Source organism: Microcebus murinus, chromosome 16, assembly GCF_040939455.1.
Source record: "Microcebus murinus isolate Inina chromosome 16, M.murinus_Inina_mat1.0, whole genome shotgun sequence".
NCBI lineage: Eukaryota > Metazoa > Chordata > Mammalia > Primates > Cheirogaleidae > Microcebus > Microcebus murinus.
Window position 1 is genome coordinate 38,882,837 of NC_134119.1, and position 12,708 is coordinate 38,895,544.

Below are 12,708 nucleotides of genomic sequence, written 5' to 3' on the forward strand. Positions count from 1 at the left end.
CTGCCCAAAGCAGACATCCCCCACCCTTCTCCAAGCCTGTTTCTCTTAATCTTCCCTGGTACCTCAACACCCCCTGTAGGTCCCTTTGGTCTTGCTAACACCACCAACAGTTGCTTCATTCTGAATCCTGCAGGAGCCCCGAATGCTCCATCTGGGATGACACTCTTGGAGGAGCAAGTCCTCCCCTGCTGCCTTCATTCAGGTCATGAGCCATGTCCTAACCCAGCTTAGCTGAGGGTCACTCAAACACATTGTAGCATTTCTTGCTTTCACTGCAGGCAGGTAAAGCCCAGACCACCCTTACCCTGTGATCTCCTCACTCTTGGAAATGTAGTCAAAGTAGTAAGGCTCCCTCAGGGAACTCTTCCCTGACCAGCATTCTCACCCCAAGTTGAATGTGCACCCTATCCTTGTGGTCCCCAACACTTCACTTGTGGCTATTTTGCAATTGGCCCTACAGGTGATCTTTGTAGACAGGTGAAGCTCCATAACAGAGTCAGGGAAGCCCTCTGCACTCCTCCTCTGCCCTAGCACACCTATTAGTGCCTGCAGGAGGGCCTGCAGGAGAGCCTGCAAATCATGCCTGCAGGAGGGCCAGTCACACCTGCAGCATATCCATCCACTACACTTGGGGACTATACCTGGAAATCAAAAACTTTAGAGGTCACCTCCAAGGACCTAGGTCCACAGAAAGTATAAATAAGCAAAGCCATAGATTAGGCAACACAGAGGGGTAGGATATTCAATGAACCAAAGAACACAAATCCTGTCTAAAGGCATCCCAAAGCAATTTTTAGAAAACACTGTATACTCAAAGAATACATGTCTGTGCATTGATCTGAGCTCATGGCCCATGAATTTGCAATCTCTAAGGAAAATGACCACAAAGTACCTAAATGTGCACGACCTCGGTGATTAATACTGAATGAAGGCTTCCTGACAGACAGGAAATGCCTGCACATAACTTTCCAGGTGACAGATGGGCAGACAACACCCACGCACCATTGCCTAGGTGACAACACACTTTTCACACTTATCTCCTCAGTCATCCTCATCATAGCCCCAGGAGACAAGTTCATTATGATCCCTATCTTGCCTTTGAGAAAACTGGAGCCTAGAAAGGGAAGATGACTTAGCAAGGTCACACAATGAGGATTTGAAAGAGCCAGAAGCCCCGGCACTAATTCCAGGTACCCTACGTGCCCTGCTGGGCCAGAGGATGCTTCACAGCTTGAGAGACGCCCCAAGTCCCTTCGGCCAACGGTATCCCGCATCAATACCCACCTGTTTTGATCTTGGTGGTGCATTCTTATTACATGCTATGGACTCACAAAAGAATCCCCATACCAAGACTCCTGTACCTGCCTTCTAACTCTCCCATTTTTTAAAAAATTACAGCCTGTACTACAAAGCCCTGGAAGATCTCTATGTTTAAAAGGCACACAGCTAGCTGAGGAAGGCTGCAGCATTTGCAGGTAAAACAGCCTCCCATTCTGGTCATGGAAGCAGCCACGCTCTGATGCTCAGGCCGCACAACATTCCCCAGCGTCCAACGCCACACCTGCGAGCCTCAGAAAGAAGAAAACAACAACAACTTGATGTCCAAAAGCACTCCTACAAGGAGCAAAGTTGGCAAGAGCCCAAACTTTTCCTAAACCCCGTACAAATATCTCAATCTCTTTGCCGTGATAGTTTAAGTGTAAGTGAAATAGCTTTGAATTACATCCTCAAGGTGAAGAAAGCTGAGCTCACACAAAACAGCTAATATGTGCACAGAACATCACAGCTGGTAAATCTCCCGAGCCTCACATCAATCCCAAAACACAGCTGCTGTTAACCTCACTTTTCAGATAAGGAAATGGGGTTCAGAGAGATTAGGTGAGTTGGCAAAGCTGAGTGGAGATCTGAGCGTAGGTTGGCTGGATTCACCAGTCTGTATTCTTATAGCATCATCTGTGTTTCTCAAACTTTATCGGTTATATAAATCACTTGGGAGCTTGTTGTTAGATGTATATTCCCAGGCTGTGCTCCAGGGATTCTAATCCAATAGTTCAGGGGTGGGACCTAAGCACCCACATTTTCTAAAGAGTTTTCCAGGTGGATCCAACGCAGGTGCATAGTGTGAGAATCACTGCAGCTGTATCGCACTGTCTTTCAGGAAAGAAGCCCCTTCACAACAGAAACCTTAAAGCCACAAACAGTGAGAATCACCCCCCGAAAGCATTCCAAGGTCCATGAACCCAGTCTTTGCAGGAGTGCTGGCTTCTAAGCGAGCTTCCTAAATCCTGTAATGCCTCTGGCACTAGTTTTGCCAAATCCTGGTGCTACCTGTACTAATATTTAGTGAACACTTTTTTAAATGGCTCACTTTGTTTAATTTACTTTAAAAGGAAACTTCATATCACTACCAAAAACGGAAACCCAGTCTCACTTGTCATAAACAGACAATGAGGATGAAAATAAAATTAACAGAAACAAAAAAGTAAGTAAATGTTGGCTGGATATTGTTGCTCACCTAGGCTTCTGACCCTGAGACACACTTTCTCTGAGGTGAAAATGAGCGTCCGCAAGTGTTGGAAGGGCAGGGGATTGCAGACACCCCAAAACTGAGAGGTTGTCCTTGTGTAAGGAGGAATTACAAGAGAATGAAGAACTCTCTATGGAATTGAATTCTCTGTGGAATTCTATGCCCTTGGATGACCACATATCACTTAAAATTTCACGAGCCACCAGTGGTGACATCCCATATTCCAGGTGTTACTGGTCAAAGGCGGTGGTTTGCGGACTTGGAGTGAGTCAGAATCAGCTGGAGAGTCACAGAGTGTGCTGGCATTGCCCCTTAGCTTTCTGGTTCCATAGGTCTGGGGAGGGACCTGAGAATCTGCATTTTATCAAGTTCCCAGGTGACGTGGATGTGGTTCCATGGGCCACACTTTGAGAACCACCGGCCTAAGGAAATCAGAGCAACTGAGGTAAAGAAGGCATAATTACCTGGGACTCCCTAATGTCTACGAGGGCCTGTCAGCTGCGTGTGAGCACCTTCCATTACTGCGTGGTCCCTCTGCAGATTGCAGACACCAGGCATTGTGTCTTCTGGAAGCCCCAGCTCCATGGAAGGCTTTCATAAATCATTTTACCCTGAGACTCTTCTGAAAGCCTCCTCTAAGAGGGGCTAAACTCCACCAGGTGAACTTTTAGAGGGGTAACTCAGGGAGCTGTGGGCAGGAAGTGTAGCCAGCATGTTCCCCACACTGACCTTTGGGGCTGCATCCACAGACGGGGCCATGTCCCATCCTCAGGCCTTGTGGCCTCCATGCTGAGGCGTCTGCACCTGTCTAAGGGACCGTTTCTGGCCATGCCTGAGCCTTGTTCAGAGGTCTACAAGCTCCCCTGACCCGACGTGGGTGGTGACTCAACCACACCTGGGTCCCCCCACCGCCCAGCCCTCCTCTCCTCTGTCCTGGGCCAGGCTGGACCCTGACCCTGCCTTTCCCCGGGTCACAGACCCCAGAAACGGGCTATGCTAGCTCTGGGCTCTTCTTCTTCAGGGTCAAAGAAGCAAAGAACAATGTTTTTTCTAAGCAACTCTTACGGCAATTCCCTCCACTGCGCCTGACACTTTAAAGAGCTTACAGCACGCAACAAGGGGCCAAGGTTAACAGGAGGACATGCTGCATGGGGAACAGAAGTATCCCACCAGAAGCACTTCCCAGAGAACCTTGGGCCCAGACTCTGGCTGTGCACCCCAGGAGGATGACATCCCTAAGGGGAGATCATAGAGTGGGTCAGAACGACACAGGCTCTGGTGTCTACACCGCGAGGTTAAAATCCCAGCCTTCTGCTTCCTCCCTTTGTGTCCTGACACCTCTTTCTGAACGTCTACAAGTCTTATTTCTTATCTGCAATACAGAGGAAATCACACCTACCTGCAGGGCTGTTGTGGGATGGAATTAAATAATGTATGTCAAGCCCCAGCAGGGTGGCAGCCAGGCTTACTGTGTGCTCCCAGGAAAGGATGGCAGCTGCCACAAACACTGCCACTGTTATTACTGGCGGAACAGCCACTCCACGTGGGGGTCATTTCAACTCTGCTCCAGGCCCCATAGACAGCTATTACCAAGGAAAGGACGTTTCCCTGCTAGTGCACGTGTGTGTGTGTGTGTGCAATGCAGCTATGGGAGCTAAAACAAAACAGGTTATATGTGCAGGTGGGGTTTTTAAGGTTGCTTTCAACATGACTTTGAATGTCTGCAATGAGAAAGGACAGGAAAACTGAGGGTCCAGCAAAGAATTCGTCCAAGGTTTCCCACCTGCCCTCGGGCATAAGGCAGGGCTTGGCAGCTGCCAGAGTTGAAGCCACTGCCTCAGAAGTTAAGCGGAGGAACAAAAGGCAAACCTGGTTGTGGAGAGCAACACAGAGATCATAAGGGAAGTAAAGGGGCAGTGCTGCGACGTCCCCAAGCCTGCAGTCAGACAGACCAGAGATCAAAGCCCGGCACACCACTCACCGCCAGCATGTGTGTCCACACGGGACTTAACCTTCCAAGGGCTCCGTTTCCTCTTCTGTAAGTTGGGTCTGACACAGTGAACTGAGCTGTCCGGGGCATTAAATAAAATTCTAATAATATAAACGAACACTAAGTAGGCATGTAGGCTCTGTGTGTTATTTCGCGCCATTTTACTGACAGGTAACTTACTTGAGGTCGTGCAGCCAATAAAAGGAGAGCTGGGACCCGAACCCAAGCTCTTAGCCACTAGGCAGACGGTGTGCACAGCACACGGTACCTGGCACACAGCAGCTGTCCTTGCAAACCGGGGCGGGGGCAGGGAGGGTGGGGATGCTTTCCCAAAGCCTCTGTCTGGATGATGAGAAGGGGAGTGAATGTACAGACTGGAATGAGCTAAACTCAAGCTCACTGCACAAGGCCCTGGTTCCCTGCCCCAAATTTAAACAGCTGCTCCTTCAATGTAATGGAACGCAAATGTCTGACTGAAGAGCTTCGAATTTTAATTATCAAAGTCCTGATGAAAATCTGAATCAACAGCTGCTCCCGGCAAGGCAGCCCTCAGAGATGCCCAGAGAGGGACACAGGGAGGGGAAGGGAGGACACAGCCCAGACAGGACGCGATGACTGCAGCTGTCTGGGGTGCCCCGACACCTGCAGCTGGGAGCCACGGGGTGGACAAACAGGCCAGCATGTGGCGAGGGGAGGAGGGAACCTCTGGGGTGCACCTGTCCTGGCGCCATAGAACATATGTGTCTGGCATATGTCTGCGAGACTGACAACACAGAGCAGGGTGGCAGGGGCTCTGGGGCAGCCCCACCATGGTGTTCCTGCTGCACAGGGCAGGGAGTGTGGGTACAACCGCCCCGGGATCCAACGAGGGGTCAGATGGAGCACGAAGAGGTGTCAGACTAATGACCTTCAGCCAACTAAGAGGTCGCATGTGACAATGGCTTTGAGGCTCTGCTGTGCCAGTAACTCCTACTTTCCAAGTATGGCTTCTGCCCACCCCTACCACTTTCTCTTCTCCAGATGAAAAACATCCCCCCATTCCTGTAATTATCTCAGAGAAGACACTGCCAGTCAATACAAAACCCTGTCCCCCGTTCGCTTCAACACAGAAGAAAACCACATTCCTTCCCCCAGGGACTGACTTTGTCAGTTCCATCTTTTGATTCTCTGCACATGTGACACCTTTCATACCAGGGACTTGCCTGGATAATCCCAAGCTGGAAATACTAGAACAAAATGACCACAGAACATAACATGCCTCTGCTCTTATTTTTGTTGTTGTTGTTTTGCCCATCAATTTGGCAAGACAGCAGTGAAGCAGTTACTGCTCACAAGCGGGGAAGATTCCCAGAAGGAAGTTTGGGCACGTGTGTCATTGCTAACATCCTTAGCATGTGATAGAGTCGTTCTCTCCTAGGAAGATATTTTCCGCCTTTCGTGCAAGGATATACAGTAAAGTGATATTTATAAGAATGCAAAGGAATTAAAAAAATGTTCAAAAATAGGAAACCAGTAAAATAAGCTGATTTACTCATGTAGTTGAAGTGCAGGCCATCATTATCAACAACTTAGCATTCCAAATAACCCAAAGTATGGGGACATGTTTATAATAAAGACATTAAGTAATAAAACAGGGCATGAAAGAATCTGTCACACACATGATTGTTCCAATTGTGTTCAAAAGATACAGATGCATAAATACGAATAAGAAAACATAAAACTAAAAAAATCCATGAATCACCTCTGTTCTTATGGATGAGTTTTATTTTTTTCTGTGTGCTTTTCCATTTTTTTTTCCTCACTTTTCTACAGGAAATGCACATTCCATATGAACTTTACAATTTTTTTCAATAAAAAAAAAATCAAAAATAACAAAGAAGGATAGAGAAGTGAGGGAGGGAGAGATGCTGTGTAGACTCGACGGGGCGCAGAGCCTCTCATGGCCCTCAGAGCCAAAATGGTGAGGACAGCTTTCCCCTTAAATCAAGTCTACAAAATAGTATTTCGTCTTGATGTTCGTAGGAATACAAGTGTCCTGGGCCCCTGCAGGCGTATGTCAGAGAAAACAACTCAAGAACCCACTCCTGAACCCTCAAGGATGAGCGGTTGCCATGACAACGTGTTAGCAAACAATTTATTAAGTACTTGAAATTTCTCTTCCTCTATTAACCGGTAAATGGGGATTGCAAAGGTCCATATGACCCATTACTGCAAGTTCTGTGTCCCCAACGTCTCAGCGCCTGATCCAGCTGCCAGTGGTCCTCGAATTAGGGAGCCTGGCTGTAGGCTGCTACCATGAGCATGTGTGGTAACCACCCAAGAAAGCAGTCACTTGGGAAAAGTTTAAGCATAATCCCCCTGGACTTGTTTCTGGTAGAGCAGAGAAGAGGACAGGAAAAAAAAAAGGATTTGGGGGAAAGGGGTGCTTATTGATGATGAAAGATGAGCTCTGCTTTTGAAGCACCCACTATTTTTGACATCAGCCTGCAGCATCAGTGTGATGGAAAAACCACCCAACTGCCCTCCTAGGTCCCTCTCCTGGTGTCCACATCACCATCTGCTGAGGAGGCCAGATCCCTACCACTGCAGGTCTACCTTCCAGGAGGCTTGGGCCCCTGGACATTCAGCTCCACATCATCCATTCAAAAAAACTGCTCTGAGGGCACCCACCATGTGACAGCGCCAAGCAAGGTCCCTGAATAACGGCCCAGGATCCTCCACCCTCATGTCACAATTCCTGTGACTTGCCCTCTCTGTTATAAAACAAAGCTTGCACCACAGCTGCAAAGCTTACCTTCCAGTAAGCAGCAAGATACAGCTGCCAAATAAATGAGCTGAGCTTACGATTATAGTTGTACCTGGTATCTGTTATGGAATATAGAAGTTTTTAAAAAAAATACAACCACTCCTCATCTTTCTGCTGTCTGGACCAGCCAATCCTCCTCCCCCCAGCCCCCCATCTTAGCCAGCACCACCACCCCTAGCAGTGCATTCACGCAGGGTGCCGAGCTCTCGGGCCAGGTGGGAGTCAGGAGTCAGACTTAGAGAAGAGTCGTGCTATGGACTGAACTGTGTCCCTGCAAAATTCATATGTTGAAGCCTTAGCCCCTGGCGTGGGCCTACTGTACTTAAAGGTAGGGCTTTTTGGAGGTAATTAAGGTTAAATGTAGACAGAAGGGCGGGGTCCTAATCTGACAGGACTGGTGGCCTCAAAAGAAGAAGGAGAGAGATTTCTCTGTCTTTGCACACAGGAACTAGGAAAGGCCGTGCAAGGACACATTGAGAAGGTGGTCTTCTGCAAGACAGGGGGAGGGCCCTCACCAGAAACCAAATCAGCCGGAACCTTGATCTGGGACTTCGGGCCCCCGGGACTGTGAGAAAATAAATGTCCAACGTTTAAGCCACCCAGTCTATGCATTTTGTTAGAGCGGCTGGAGCTGACTCAGACAAGCAGGTGCCAAGAGGTAGGAGCGGCTACTTCCTAAGAGCTAAAGGATTATCAGACTGGCTCAGAAGAGAAGTGGAACCTGTATGAAAAGAGAGTGTAAGGAGACCGTTCTGCACAGAATGCAGGAGAACTTTCTCATAGCAGGGGCAGAGCAGGCACTGAGCAGGCTTCTGGGGGAGGAATCAAGAGGGAGGGGGAGGTACACCATCGCTAACACGTGCCGCTGCAAGGAGAGCTCTCGCGTCGGATGGGAATTAGATGAGAGGACGCAGCGTTGATGCTCAACAAATATTTGTTGAAGGACTGACATGTTTTCCTTCTAATTGGAAACTGGGCATGCACAGAGACGACTCACAGCTGTTTCAGCAGCAGGGAGGAGAGTGCCAGAGAAATGGCTGGGACCAGTGAGCCAGGGCCTTGCTATGGTGGAGCCAAAGTCATGTCCGGTGGTTTTCATTTCAGCTATGCAGCGCTAAAAACTCATCCTGTCAATGTTTCTCTTGAGTGCATCCATAGCCTGGACACTACTGTCTGAGGCCACAGCAGCCTCCTGGTCCCATGAGTGCCACATGCAGGCCTGGCTTGGGCACAAGTACTGCCGGGTTCATCCTGTCGGAGGGCAGAGAGGCAAATACAGCGACAGGTGGCTCTGAGAACACAGGGCCTGTGCGGGGAAGGCAGGGCCCCGTCCCCGAGGTGCAGGAGATGGAAGTTGGAACGCAGGCCAAGGGCTAGAACCAAGCCTAGCAGATCTGCATACCCCGACATGGGTCCCAGATGAGGGACAGCTCTAAAAAAGCAGGCAGCACCTCTCAGAGGGGCATGCCTTGGGCCTGGACAAAGGGCTCAGGGTCTGCTGCAAGTGAGGGTCTCAGGCCTTTAAAAGGTGGCCAGTGCTTGTCAAAGACAAACAGAATAGGGGATAGAGCTGGGGCCCAGACAAAGAAAGCTGAAAAACTTAGAATGGCATGGTTTCTGAAGGTCTGGCTGAGAAGCAAGATGGGGGAGGGTAGGAAAGGAAGAAAACCTGTGTCTCCCAGGGCAGCATGTCCTGTTGTGCAACCTGGTCAGTGTCACCCTGCTGACACAGGTGACCAGCTTGTCCAGTTTTCCAAAAACTTTCCCAGTTTCAGCACTGGAAAACAAGGACAGCTGGTCACTCCACCGCCAACCCAGGCTCTAGGTGGAGTCTCACTGTACTCTTCAAGAAGGACCTTGAAAACCTTCTATCTGCCCTGGACACCTAGATTATTTCTGAAACAGCTGCCTCCACCTGCATGACCTCCCCAGCAGGTGTCTACTGTCCCTTGGAAGTGACTGCCATTAATTGAAAAGGAGGAGAAAACAAAATTGCAAACAGTAAGCATGGTTCAAAGTGACCAAGAAACAAGTGTCCTCATCTTTGCTCCCTTGGTCTGTCTGCCCCCCAGTCTCACTCTCTCAACCTCTCTTCCATATTGGACCTGACAGTGATCTTTCCAAACCCAAAATCTGACGAGGCCTCCCGTGTTGGACCCATCCTGGGCTCCCTGTCACCCCAAGGACAGAATGTAAGCTGTGACCCAGCCCTCAGGTGCTTCCCAAACCATCTCACCCATCCCTCTGGCTTCTTTTCCTGCCTCACACACAACAGCCTTGCAGAACTTTTCCATTCCCCAGCCCAGCCCAGCCAACCTCAGGGCCTTTGCACAGGCCAGTCCTTCAACCCAGAATGTGCTCTGCCCCGCCCCCACATCCTTTTCCTGCCACTCACCAACTCAATTTATTTGCCTGCTCAAGAAAGCCTTTATTTTCCCTACCCTGTTCCCTGAAAGGAGGACCAATTGCTCTCTCTTTGGCCTCCCACAGAGCCCAAGCCTTCGTTTAACGGTATTGCAACTATTTTAGATATTTATATGTGTGTCCCTTACCTTGCTATTCCACAAACTCCTTGACAATAGAGGTAGGGGTCTACCTCTATTTTTCTAGACCTGAGCATAGTGCCGGGCACAAAGTCTGCACACAGTGTGTGTTTGCCAGTCTGCTGATTGATCGACTCAACATACGTCCCCCAAGCCCTTCCATGTGAGAATGTATTTTCCTCAAAGATTTCGCCATTACAAATGACAGACAAGATGACTCTGAATTCCCAAGCACTTATCTCAAAGCTTTTAGTTTTGTATACCAGCTCGTGCCGCCAATGAGCTGAGCCCCAGCAAGGTTTCTGTCAAAGCACCTTCCTTTTGGTGATTTACTTTAAAATGCAACGTAGTGGCTGCAACTCAGAAGCAGCAGCGGCCGCGTCTTCAGCCTGTCCTTAAACATCCATCACCAGTCAGCTGAGGAGATGTGACTGTCATCTCCCCAACCCCGACACAATGATTCTTCTCAACCACAACATGAGCCCGGTGAGCCATACGCTCATGGTGAGCGCTCATGGTGAGTTCCCTATCAGCTCCACATCCTAGGAAATGTTTCAGAGAATATGATTGTATCTGAAAATAAGTGCAACAGTCTGGAACTCATTTTCCCCCAGTGCCTAACTTTCGGCTTCCTATAAATACCAGACGGCCTTCCAGGCAATGACACACCTCAGAATTATAGAACAAGCATCGCTTATGACTTTGCCTTGAGCAGTGTCAGAAGGTACTGAGAGTTTGCCCAGCTCATTATGGCATTGCTAATAGGGTCTCAGGCAGTTTTCTAGGCTCGAAGTTCTGTCAAATTCCAGCGCCGGGAAAGTCTCAAATGAGAAAGAGAGAGAGAGAGAGAATAAATATGTGTGTAGCCAAGGGAAGAAACAAGAGGAAAGAGAATTCGACTCCTTTAATAGAGGAATATAGTTTCCTGACAAAGTAGTAGTAGTTATCTACTGCCACGTGACAAATTACTACAAAACTTAGCAGTTTAAAACAACACACACGTGATTTCCCCACATTTTCTGTGGGTCAGGATTCCAGGCAGAGACTGGCTGGGTCCTCTGCTTCAGCATCTGCGAAGGCTGCAGCCAGGACACAGGCCAGGCTGCAGTCTCATCTGAAGGCTCGGCCGGGGAAGGACATGCTTTTAAGTTCCCTCACGTGGTTACTGGCAGGATTCGGTCTATCAGGGGCTGTTAGGTGAAGGTCTTAGGTCTATATGAGTTATTGGTCAGAGGCCTCCCTCAGTTTTTTTGCTTTGTGAATATCTTGCTTCGCCAGGTGAATAAATGATCTTAGAGTTTTTATCCATTTACTCCAGTTCCCCTCGTAGAGCCACCAGTGAACATTTCCTCTCTGCCTCCCAAGTCACAAGCTTTTGGAGAGTTGAGAGCAGCTTCTCAATCTTCATTTGCTGCCAATGATAATAGAACCTGCTAAAAACTGAATCACACTTGGTCAAAGTGTTTTCACGAGCATTATCTCCCATTCGCCATCCATATCAGCTAAAGATTAATGCTAAGTATAATTTAAGTATTACTTAAGTATCATCAATACTACATGGGACAACAAATGAGAAAATCTTGGTAAAATCTGTAATGATTTCACTCTGTATTATTATTCCCATCCTACAGATCTGAACACGGAGGCTCAAAGAGGTTAAGTCACTTCAAGATTACCTTTGGGTAATTAGTGCTAAAGGACAATTTCAAAAAATAGTAAAATCATGACTCTTGAATAAATAAAAAATGAACATGTGTTAAAGACTTTATTCTATTATTAATTAACGAAGATTAGGCAGATGCTACAGGTGGTTCAAAAGAGAACCCAAAAAAGCAGATTCATCTATAGATTAGAAATAGTTAAATGGATGTAAAAATGGAGGTGAAATTTGGGGGGAGGGAGGGAATGTTGAGTAGATCAGTTGAACCTCTACCAAACAGAATAAATAGAATGTGTATCAGTCATAGCTAACTCAGAATTGTCAAATAGGTCCCACAAAAGCAAAATCAGATAACCAAGAGGGACATCCTCCAGAGCCTAGAGCTAGACAATCAGTTTTCCCCTTAAACATAATTTTTTTCCCTACCCAGGCATAGCTAGGATCTGAACATGGTTCTTTACGATTCTTTCCACTTCATCACAGTGCCCTCTAAGAAACGCTGTTTAAACTATCCACTGACTTTTTTTTAAGGCCCCATCATAGTATGGACAGGCTTCAGTTGCTGGCAGCCTGGGAGAGAAGCAGGAAGAGGTGCTGAAGAAGAGAGCTCAGCAAGGACAGTATGCCCTGCCTCTCCGCATTTTTCCATGTCAGTAATAGCCTTTCCCTTCCTCTCTCTCCCAGCCTATTTCTCACTTAATAAGGAGTTGTGCTGGGTATTTCTAGCCTAACTCCCTCCCCCCACGCTCATTAGAGAGTGCTCCATTGTACACTGAAAGGAGGTAAGGGGTTATGCATGTTTTCAGTTTTACCCAAAGTATATAGTGTTTCAATAGTCTCTTTGTTCTCTCTCTCAATAGTTCCTGTGTTTTAAGAAATTACAAATTTTCATTCTTCCTATTGCATTGGTAGTTTGGGAAGGAAAAAAAAAAAAGAAAGAAAAGAACCCAATTAAAAAATAAAGTTCTTAGGCTTAAGAACAGCATTTATAATAACTTCACAGGTCTAACCTGCACTTACTGCCGGCAGTTTAAACAGAAGGTTCCTTGAGAGGTGAGCAATAAAGAAGCCATTTAGCACTTGATCTCCAGAGACGCTTTTATCAACTCACTTGCCCCCTTAACCATCGCTGGTTTCCGTATAATCCATAGAAAGAGGAGACAAACCAACCCAGTCTCTCGC

The 12,708-nt window shown here is 47.7% G+C and overlaps 1 protein-coding gene across 2 annotated transcripts in view; it reads right to left on the reverse strand.

The window, feature by feature from the left end:
- PTPRT (protein tyrosine phosphatase receptor type T) overlaps window positions 1-12,708 on the reverse strand; it is a 1,014,822-nt gene that overhangs the window by 772,746 nt on the left and 229,368 nt on the right. The window lies entirely within an intron of this gene.